We start from the raw sequence: 9,594 nt of genomic DNA on the forward strand, positions 1-9,594 counted from the left end.
CCTTTTGAGTACTGCTGGGGTAAGTTTTGTATTGCATGACACAGACTCCTCAGGAGTGTCTAGGCAGGCTTGTGCTCCACAGATCCCAGAGCTTTGATGGTGAAGTCCACTTAGGTAGGATGCACTGCACTACCCAGAATAATCAATGGCCCACAGCTCTCAGAGACCTCTGGGTAAGGGCTGACTGAGTAGAACTGACTACAATATTCAGAATTCCTGGGGGCACCGAGCTCTAAGTAGTCACTGTACAGTTGAACATAGAACCAGGCAATAATACCCATGATCCTTGGGGGATTGCAGCTCCCAGAATCCACTGTAGTGATGCTGCATGGGCAGAACACCAGACTACACTGTCCAGAATCCCTAGGTATGCCTCTGACTGTGTAGCCTGAAATTTCTAGAGATCTCTGCAGTGGGGGCTGCATTGTAGAAGACTGGATTACACTACCCAGAATCCTTGGTGGGGTTATGAGGGTGAAAGTGCTACTTGATGCCCCCATAGGCTTCTGGTTTGAGGGATGAATGGGTAAGAATGCCAGACTACACTGTTCAGAATCACTAGGGGTGCCTGAGTAGGCTGCAGCTCACAGAGACCTCTGCACTGGGTTGTGTTGTAGAATACAAGACTGCATTACCCAGAATCCTGGGGGTATGAAGGTGAATGTGCTGCTTGCAGCCCCTGGGCTTCTAGGGTGAGGGCTGCATGGATATAACACCAGAGTCCACTGTCAGGGTCCTCCAGGATGCCTGGGCCAGCACATGGCACACAGCTTCCATGGTCCTGAAGGGCAAATACTGTGTGGGCAGAGCACCAGATACACTGTCCAGAATCCCTGAGAACCCTGAGTCTGCATAGCCTACAGCTCCCAGGAGCATCCATGGTGAGAGCTGGACAGGCAGGACAGACTGAATTACCTAGAATGCTCTCAGAGGCTACTGGGAACTTGGTCTGAACTCAGGTTCTTCTGCTCTCCTACAGTGGTCACCTTGGGCTGGGAATTATCAGATTTTCTTAAAACCTCTGATTCTAAAACAGAGCAGTCCCTGGCTAAGTCACTCTTGTCTCAAAGACTACATGTCCCAGAAGCCCCTGTGGTGGTCTGTTTCTGACCTCTGTCCTTGGGCATGAGAGTGAGGGTCTAGACTCCCTGTAGCTGCCTCCCTCTGTGCCTCTGCCTGCCTGGCTCAGGCTGCTGCAGCACTTGGCCTGGTGGAGTGGAGGGAGAGGGGTCTCCTGAACTCCATTTCTCCTCTCCTGAGATTCCACTCCTCATGGTGCCACAGCCAGACCTAGTTACAGCAGTGGGAACAGATTTTATTCAGTAACTGCCAAGGGCGGAAGAAGGCACTGACATTCATCAGGGAGTTGGGAGAGGTCCTGCCTTTGAGCCATGAGCAGCTCCTGCACTGCCTGTGGCCAAAGGGGCGTGGTCAACAACGGGCGGGGCCTTGCCATCATCTTCAATGATACCTCCTTGAGAGTGAGGAGCTGGCTTCCCCCTCAGGATCAACCCAGGAGAGGCCTAGCTCACGGGACAGATTTCCCTTCTCAGAGCAGATTGAGAGAGACACCCAGGTTGGGGACCCTCATGGTCACGCCTCCAGAGACTCCCGGAGCTCCCTTGTCCTCAGAGCAGCTTCAGGGGACTCTTGGCTTAGAGACTTTTGTGAGTCTTGTCTTTAGGGATGCCTGGGGCTCCTTTCTCCTCAGAGCAGCCTGAGGGGGATGCCCCTTTTGGGCACCCTTGTGTGTCACATTTCTAGGGTTGCGTAGGCTTTCCTTCTCCTCAGAGAAGCCTGATGGAGATACCAGGGTTGGGGACCATTGTGGGTCTTGTCTCTAGGATCACCAGGAACCCCCTTCTCCTCAGAGCAGCCTGAGGGAGAAGCCTGGTGTGGGGACTCTCCTGGGTCCATCCTGCAGAACAGGGGTGCCTTTGGGGACCTAGCCCAGGGTCTTGAACACATTGAATACTTGTTGGAGGGAATTTTGCTCATCCACAAATATTGGCTCAATGTGTCTCTTCAGAGCCAGCCTCCAGTTCTCATTGTATTGGTGAGACTTGTGCCACCATCACACTGGGGAAGGACATTGCCTTCCTCCTGGCAAATGAGATGCAAATGACTCTGACATTTCAAAAACTTTACTAATTAACTCTAAATGGGCTCTGACCAGTGTGTCAAGATCACATGCTTGACTTTGACTCCTTTTTCTAATACCTGGAACCTGAAACTCTCACTTTCAGTGAGATGAGGCTACAACCCTCAAGCAAAAGTCTACACATTGGGTCAGTTCACCCCTTGGGTCAGTGTGGAAAGGGAATAGAAGTGGACATGGCTTTCAGGACCCTCAAGAAAGGGGTAGGATGCAGAATGGTCCAGTATGGGACAAGTTCAGGCTGTGGAGGGTTGGGGCAGAGGGGATCTCCCGAAAGACAATTGGGAAGGGGGATGGGGTCTGTCACTCTGTCATCCCGTTAGGTGAGGGCTGCTGTGGGACCACCAGAGCAGGCTGCAGGGGAACAGGGGCTTCTGCCTGGGGGCTGCTGCCTCTGAAGGCATGATGCCTATCTTCATGGAGGTGCGGCTCTGATGGAAGATCAGGAATTTGGAGTTGAATGCCAATATTGGCAACATCCTGAGGAGGGCCTATTCTGATCGCGGCAGTCATGCCATGTCTGCGTCGTCTGTTGACCCAGTACAGCAGTGGGCTGTAACTGAAGGTGGCAGCTCTCATCACCTCCACCCACTGCTGGGCATGCTGCCTCCTCTGCAGGTTCTTCCTCCAGTGTAGTAAGAGGATGCAGCCACCAGTTATCATGGTGCAGAGCCCCAACAATCTGAAGAACCATGGGACCCACACTGAGGCAGTAAAAAAAAGAAGGAAAGAGGCAAGCTGACTGACAGCTCTAGCTTGGGACCTGAACTGTTTCTCATTCCTCTCCTGGATTTAAGTGTTCTCTTTTTGGTTCCCATTTTTCTTGGACAGTGTGTTCTGTCAAAGATTGATTATCTAGATATTAGTAACAATTCTTTACCATGTACATGACATTTTTGTCCATGCTGGGTGAACAAACAACAACAAAACATATAACATTGTCTTAAAGTTACCAATGCAGTTTTGTTTCTAGGTCATCAAACAGTTGTTGAAAAAATGTGAATGTCTATAAAATGTCTACTATCCATTGTTTCTAGGATTTTTCCTCAATTGAAAAAAAAACTGATACTGTTCAGTGCACTTCTCTGATATCTTTGATTTTAAAAATAAGTAAATTTTATTTAACATATATAGAATTAATTTTAAATAAGTTTGTTAGAGACATCTAATTGGCTTACAAAGTTAAAATGTTAACTGCTAAGTATAACATCAAGTACTCTTGACTACTAAATTTTATAGGGTAACATACTTAAACATTAAATGTGTTTTCCTAAATTGATAAATACAAGAATTTAAAATTACTTTGTGTTGTCACTAAAATATGTTTTTCATTCTGCTTATGATTTTAGATCTCATGACATTTGTTTATGGTTTTGAATTATACAAACAGCCACTTATTCTTTAATGTGGTTTTGGACTACAAAAAGTGTACTCACACCCCGGGTGGGGGTTGAAGGGTATAGACTTGCAGACTACCTATCCCTTGGATGGTGGATCTGGACTACCAGCTGGTGAATAAAGTTTCCATCTCCTGCTTTAAAATCAACTCAGTAATTTATTGCAATGTCACCTTTACAATATATGCACATAGAGTAATAATTTGCAATTCATTCTGCTCTTCTTCCTCCCTTCATACCCCTCTCCCCTTTCACTCCCCTTTGTCTAATCCAAAGTATCTCTATTTTTTCCTAGCTCCACTTCCTTATTGTGCATTAGCCTCCACATATCAGAGAAAAACATTAGGCATTTTGTTCTTTGGGATTGGCTTATTTCACTTAGCAAAATATTCTCTAGCTTCATCCATTTACTGATAAATGCCATAATTTCATTCTTCAAGGATGAGTAATATTCCATTATGTATATGTATTACATTATCTTTATTAATTCATCTCTTGAACAGTACCTAGTTTGGTTCCATAGTTTGTAACTGCTTTGCAAATATAACCTCATGACATCTTCACCTTATCATTGTTGAGAAGGTTCATTTACTAGGCCCATTTGCTGGATGAGAAAACGGAATCTCAGGGAATTCCACCTAATTATTCAGAGATATTTTGTAAAGCAGAAATACAAATCTAGTTCCATCAGCACCCCCAATGCATTCTACTTCTACACAGTTCATGGCTGACCTTATCTTACCCAAATCTTACCCACAATCCATCCTGAGCAGGTCCCAGAAGGAAATCAGGCTGGCTCTTCCCAGAGCCCTCTAGACAGAGGTTGGCCTCCTCCACTCTTAGTGTTATTTTTTCTCTGATTGCCTGGCTCCTCTCCAGGCTCTTCAAGCTGTCCTCTCCCATCTTTGTTGTTCAGTGACATCACCTGTCATTCATGTTTTTATAGACCTCTGAGGAAGAGAAAATCCACATGGATTTCAGAATGGCTCAAGATGTAAATGACTGGTCATAATTGGACACCCTAAAAGGGGATGGTATTGATGGCACAGGGGTATAAATCTCATGATGGGCCAGAAAACTCATTTACAGAGCAGCCAAAGGTTTATGTAGATCCATAAAATGGCCACAAACAACCTGAACATCTAGGTAGTAACTCATCTGGAGCAGTCATAACCTCTTTCTGCTGGAGAAATATCAGTGGCTTCTTTTGGAATTGAATTAGGTGTGAAAAATAGCTCCTATGCCATTTGGCTAGGAAAACTGGTAATGATGATGAAGGTGATAATGCAATAGCTTATATTCATAGACCACTTTGCATACATTATTTCATTGAATATTCACAAAGTCCTTTCACTGACTGTCCTAGTCAGTTCTAGCTGCTACAACTAAATACTCGAAGCTTAAGAAACATTTATTTCTCCCCATTTGGGAGGGTGGGAAGTTCATGGTCAAGGTACTGATAGATTGAATTCTTGGAAAGAGCCCTCTTTTTGCTCATAGCTGGCTGCTTCTCACTGTATTCTCACTTGGTGGAGAGCAAGTAAGCCCTGGTCTCTTTTTCAAATTCTGAGAACACTAATCTCATCTTGGGAGACATGCCCCCCCTGGCCTATCAAAATCTGATTAGCTCCCAATGGCCCCACTTCTCATGCCATCGCATTGGCATTAGGGCTTCAACATAAATTTGGAGGAGACACAAACATTCAGTAGGGAATGCACTGTGGAGGCCTGGGCATATTCTGTATCTTCTCTGTGCTTCTGCTGCCTCATAAAGAAAAAGGATGGTAATAACTCCTGATCAATGTGCGTGTGTGTGTGTGTGTGTGTGTGTGTATGATTACATTGAATTAAAAACAGGGGATAGATGATATATGCAAGTAATCCTCGATTTAAAAAAATGAATATACAAACACAGGTATCAAAATAAAAGCTGAAACCAAGTTTAAGAAAAAATTTCAGAGTGGGAATAGAACATTTTATCCTCTTCCTGGGAAATATTGAGTTTTTTCCTGATGATATCAACTTTTTAGGAGATCTAATACATATTTATGAAATTTAACATGATAATTTAGAAACAATGATATATGCTTATATTATACATGTATTACTTTATTCTGATTCCACATTTTAGAAATCAATTTTTAAATAAAACTCATCATAGTCCTCTCTAACATTGTTTTTTTTTTTTTTTTTTACCCTCTCCAAAGCAAATTTGGAGTCTTAAAGGCAGTTTCCAGGACCTGGGTTCTGTTCCCTCTAAGGCGAAGGAAAGACAGGTCCTTGTGAATCAGGATGATCTTGACAAACCACAGTGAGGCCTTCATGTGGCTTAGTATATTTGCAAGTTCATCCTACAGGTGTATGTTTGCGACCACCACAATGTGTATTCCTTTTAAATGACTGAACAACACTTGTACACAACACTATCCATAGACTCAAACCCAAGGCCACATTCCAAGGAATCCTAGCAATCTGTACTTTCTATCTGATCTACCCCAAGCATGAATTGCTGATTTAATAAGAAATAAAATAAGCAATAAAGACTGTGTTTACCTTTGTTAGTAGAAAATAAAGAGTTCGGCCAACCTCAGATTCCAGGACCACTCAGGTGTGGCCCACATTTGGTCACCCTGTCCATCAATGTAGTCAGTACCCTGACTCCAGAGGCAGGCATGATCTAGGAGGGTGTCCATTTTTCCTCCCTATGCAGCAGGAAATGGTGATTGAAAGAAGAAACTGAGAATTTCCCAGCCTGTAAGCCTGTGGGGAGGCCTATGGTGGGGGACATAAACCCATCTTCCAGCTATTTTCTCAAAAGCACTATGATTTCATGACACTTGGGAAGTGAAGGAGCTTCTGGTTCTGGCCACTCCAGAGGAAAGTTCAAGATAAGTGCCAATTCAGCTGTGTGGCATGAGGAAAAACCTATACACTGAGACCCAGGACCATGTTCTTGGCAACCCAACTCCAACTTTGTCACCCACTGCAAGTTTGTGCTGCACTGGCCCATCTGGTGATTCCATTACTTCCAGGACCCTGATTCCCAATGCAGCCTACTGGGCAGCACCTCGAACTGGGTTCAGAAGGATGCAATGCCAGGAATTATCCCACCAGGAGAGATGAGCACTGCCACAACCTCACCCAGCGGCCTTCACTGATTACTGCAGGTCCAGTGGACCCAGAAAAGGCCGTGGGCAATGGAAGGGGCCCAAGGAGCACCCAGTTGGGACAACAGTCCCAGGTGAAGCTCCCTCCAACCTCATTCCTCCAGGTCCCCACTCACTGATATTTTGCCCAGAACTCCACCAGTGAGGAGGAGGGACAGTTCTTAATAGCTGAGCATGGAGGAGCATGCAGGGCTACTTAGTGGGTTATGGGAAGCTTGAGCTTGAAACCTCACAGCTAACTCTGGCAGGGTGCCCTTCCATCCAGGAAAAGCCAAGACCCATGACAACTGGAACCTCCAAAGAGTGAATGCTTAGTGGGTCTCTGGGTCTGTAGGGTGTCTGTGTTGGATTGGACTGGTGAAAGGTAACATATCTTACACTGTAGGAACAGTAGGAGGCCTAGTATTGTCCCCAGAACAGCTAAGCAATGAAGACAGTCAAAAAAATTGAGAGCTGGGGTTGTGGCTCAGTTGCAGAGTGCTTGCTAGCACGTGGGAGGCACTGGGTTCAATTCTCAGCACTGCATAGAAATGAATAAAGGCCTGTTGACAACTAAAAAAATAAATTTAAAAATTGGAGAATCTTGATAACCAAAATTCAAAGAAAGCAACCAAAATATGAATAAAACTCGATTTTGTGAGCACACAGCTGGGTTTTTCTGGTTTCCACAAAAGAGAAAGGACTGTGCACAGAGGGTAGCATTCCCTCCCAGCCTGCCCTGCTGAACCCCTCAGCCAGACTCTGGGGGATGCTTTTATGCATTCTCAGCAGCTGTTCTGTCCACTGTTCCCAGAGGAAGTGCAGGAAGACACACAGGCCATGATCCCAAAGTTGCCACCACCTACAAATGCTGCTCAGCTAAGAAACTTGCCCCCCAGCAGTTCCCCTTCTGACTGGCCAGGCCCAGGCAGGACAGCAGACAGAACTCAGACAGCTCAGGGGCGGGGCATGGGCTGAGGGATTCTTGCCATTGCAAGAGCTCCTGGCTGTCAAACTAAGTCCCGCCCACCCTCACCAGAGCAAGGCTAGATACAAACAGTAGCTCACACCTTCAAAGGAGGACAAGGTGTCTTTGCCCAGCCCCAGCAAGCGAGATCCTGGAGATGCCACCACCACTTGCTCACCTGCTGGTGCACCACCTATCTAATGACATTGCTTTCCCCTTCAGAGGCCCAGGGAGGCTACCTCCCTGCTCCAAGCTTGGAGGTATGGGGGGGTGCTTATATTGGGGCCATGCCACTGCCCGCCTTTTCAGAGAAGAGCACTCCTGAAGAGGCACCGACCTGTCCCTGTACCGGAGGCACAGGTACTGCCAGCCAAACACCCACTCATCACTCTAGTCCGCACGTGCTCCATGCCCCAAGAGCTACCTTCAACCCGCAGCAAGAGCCTGCTCAGCCCTCTGACTGCCCTCACGTCCATTGGAGTTCAGCCCATCTGTGCTGCCATCCTGGCTGCCTCTGGGGAGGGGCAGGGTCGTTGCACCAGTCTGAGGGGAGAGATCCCTGGCCTTGCCATAGCTGCCACCCCTCAAACCCAGCATCTACAACCCTTCCGAGATGATCCAGAAACCTCACTGGGTCAGGAGGTGGACCATTGGGATCTGAATCACATCCCAGTGTCAGCACTCAACAGTCCCCCAGGACCCACGGATGCACCAGGCACGCAGTTCCCTTGCCTATTTCTTCCGCATCTGGTGCAAGCACGTGGACTTTGCACGTGCATGCAGACTTTGCACTCGCACGCGGAATTTGCACGCGCGCGTCCATTGCTGGCGCAAGCCTTACTCTTGCCCAGTATTGACGGTTTTCCTCACGTGCTCGCGTGTTCTCCACTCATTCCTTCCTCAGGTCTGACAGCCATTTCGCCTGAAACTGCATGAGCAGCCGAAGAAGGCCTTCTGCGATGGACGCTAGAATTATCCACTAGCGCCTTCGCTAAGACTGCCTTGGAGACTTCCCACAGCAAGTGTTGTCCCTCACCCCTGCCCCCGGCGCTGAGGGGCAGAGACCTGCCAGAAGGGTCCCACAAGAAGCCCGGTCGTGGCCCCCGCCGACTTCCCTATACTGGTTGGCCACTAAGGGCTTCCTGGGCTGGTGGCACCACTGGCAGGTCATCTTGCTGCCATCCTGCAACTGCTCCTCAGCCGTTGCGAAAAGTGCCTGCTCAGTGCTTTTCCAGGGTCCTGCGGACCCTTCAATCTTTTCTCGGAGACTTGGATATTGCCTCCTCCCTCCGCATGCCAGGTCTCCTGAGGAGGACCCTGCTGTCAACTGCAGCTTTCATGAATTCCTGCATCCCAGGCCGCAGACTCAGACAGCCACCTTGTAGGGTGCAGGGGCAGGAAGTGGCGCCTTGCCAGCTTCCAGAACCCCAAGAACCCCCTGCCCAGGGAGGACTGTGATCACAGCCCCTGGAGACAGTGGCCATGTGGTGGCTGAGCAAGCAGAGCACCCTGTAGATAGAGAACATCAGAGGGGGCGCCCTCAGGTCACTGGAAGAGCATCTGCTTTTAGGCCCCTGGGGCCCCATAGCTGTGTGCCTGCCTTTGTGCCCAGGCCTGGGCCTCTGTGGAGAAACCTCTGCACCCAGAGCTCCCAAGACAGAGCTGAGAGCTCCCGGGCCATCTGCATGAGCTCCTGCCCCAAAAGAAACCCCATCAGCAGCTCCTACAGCTCCACGCAAGGTCTCTGAGCCCTGAAGAGGAGGGCTCCAGACCCATCAAATGGGGAGCCACCCCTGGGATGTTCTTCATCACCAGGGATTCCCCCAAAGAAGGCCCAGGGTGAGAAGGTGGCAGAAGGCAGGGCGGGACACCCATTGCCCAAGAAGAAGTCCTCACCCACGGGAGACACCAGTAGGCCACGGAAAC

At 48.1% G+C, this 9,594-nt stretch overlaps 2 long non-coding RNA genes and 1 pseudogene across 3 annotated transcripts in view; 1 reads left to right on the top strand and 2 right to left on the bottom strand.

Moving 5' to 3' along the window:
- Positions 1-1,940: 1,940 nt before the first annotated feature.
- Positions 1,941-2,950, bottom strand: LOC107133809 (annotated as a pseudogene).
- A 39-nt stretch (positions 2,951-2,989) lies between these two features.
- LOC125614870 overlaps positions 2,990-9,594 on the bottom strand; it is a 12,312-nt gene continuing 5,707 nt past the window's right edge. Inside the window, exons 1-2 of one of the 2 annotated variants that reach the window (XR_007345442.1) lie at positions 6,109-7,471; positions 2,990-4,505 (exon numbers count right to left, since the gene is read on the bottom strand). This is a non-coding gene — a long non-coding RNA (uncharacterized LOC125614870). Of the gene's footprint in view, positions 4,506-6,108; positions 7,472-9,594 lie in introns of those variants that run through there. The other variant, XR_007345443.1, reaches the window with a different exon arrangement.
- Positions 7,571-9,594, top strand: part of LOC125614872 — a 7,051-nt gene continuing 5,027 nt past the window's right edge. Inside the window, exon 1 of the long non-coding RNA XR_007345444.1 lies at positions 7,571-7,710. This is a non-coding gene — a long non-coding RNA (uncharacterized LOC125614872). The remainder of the gene's footprint in view (positions 7,711-9,594) is intronic.

This window comes from Marmota marmota, unplaced genomic scaffold (genome assembly GCF_001458135.2).
Source record: "Marmota marmota marmota unplaced genomic scaffold, marMar, whole genome shotgun sequence".
NCBI classification, from domain to species: Eukaryota; Metazoa; Chordata; class Mammalia; order Rodentia; family Sciuridae; genus Marmota; species Marmota marmota.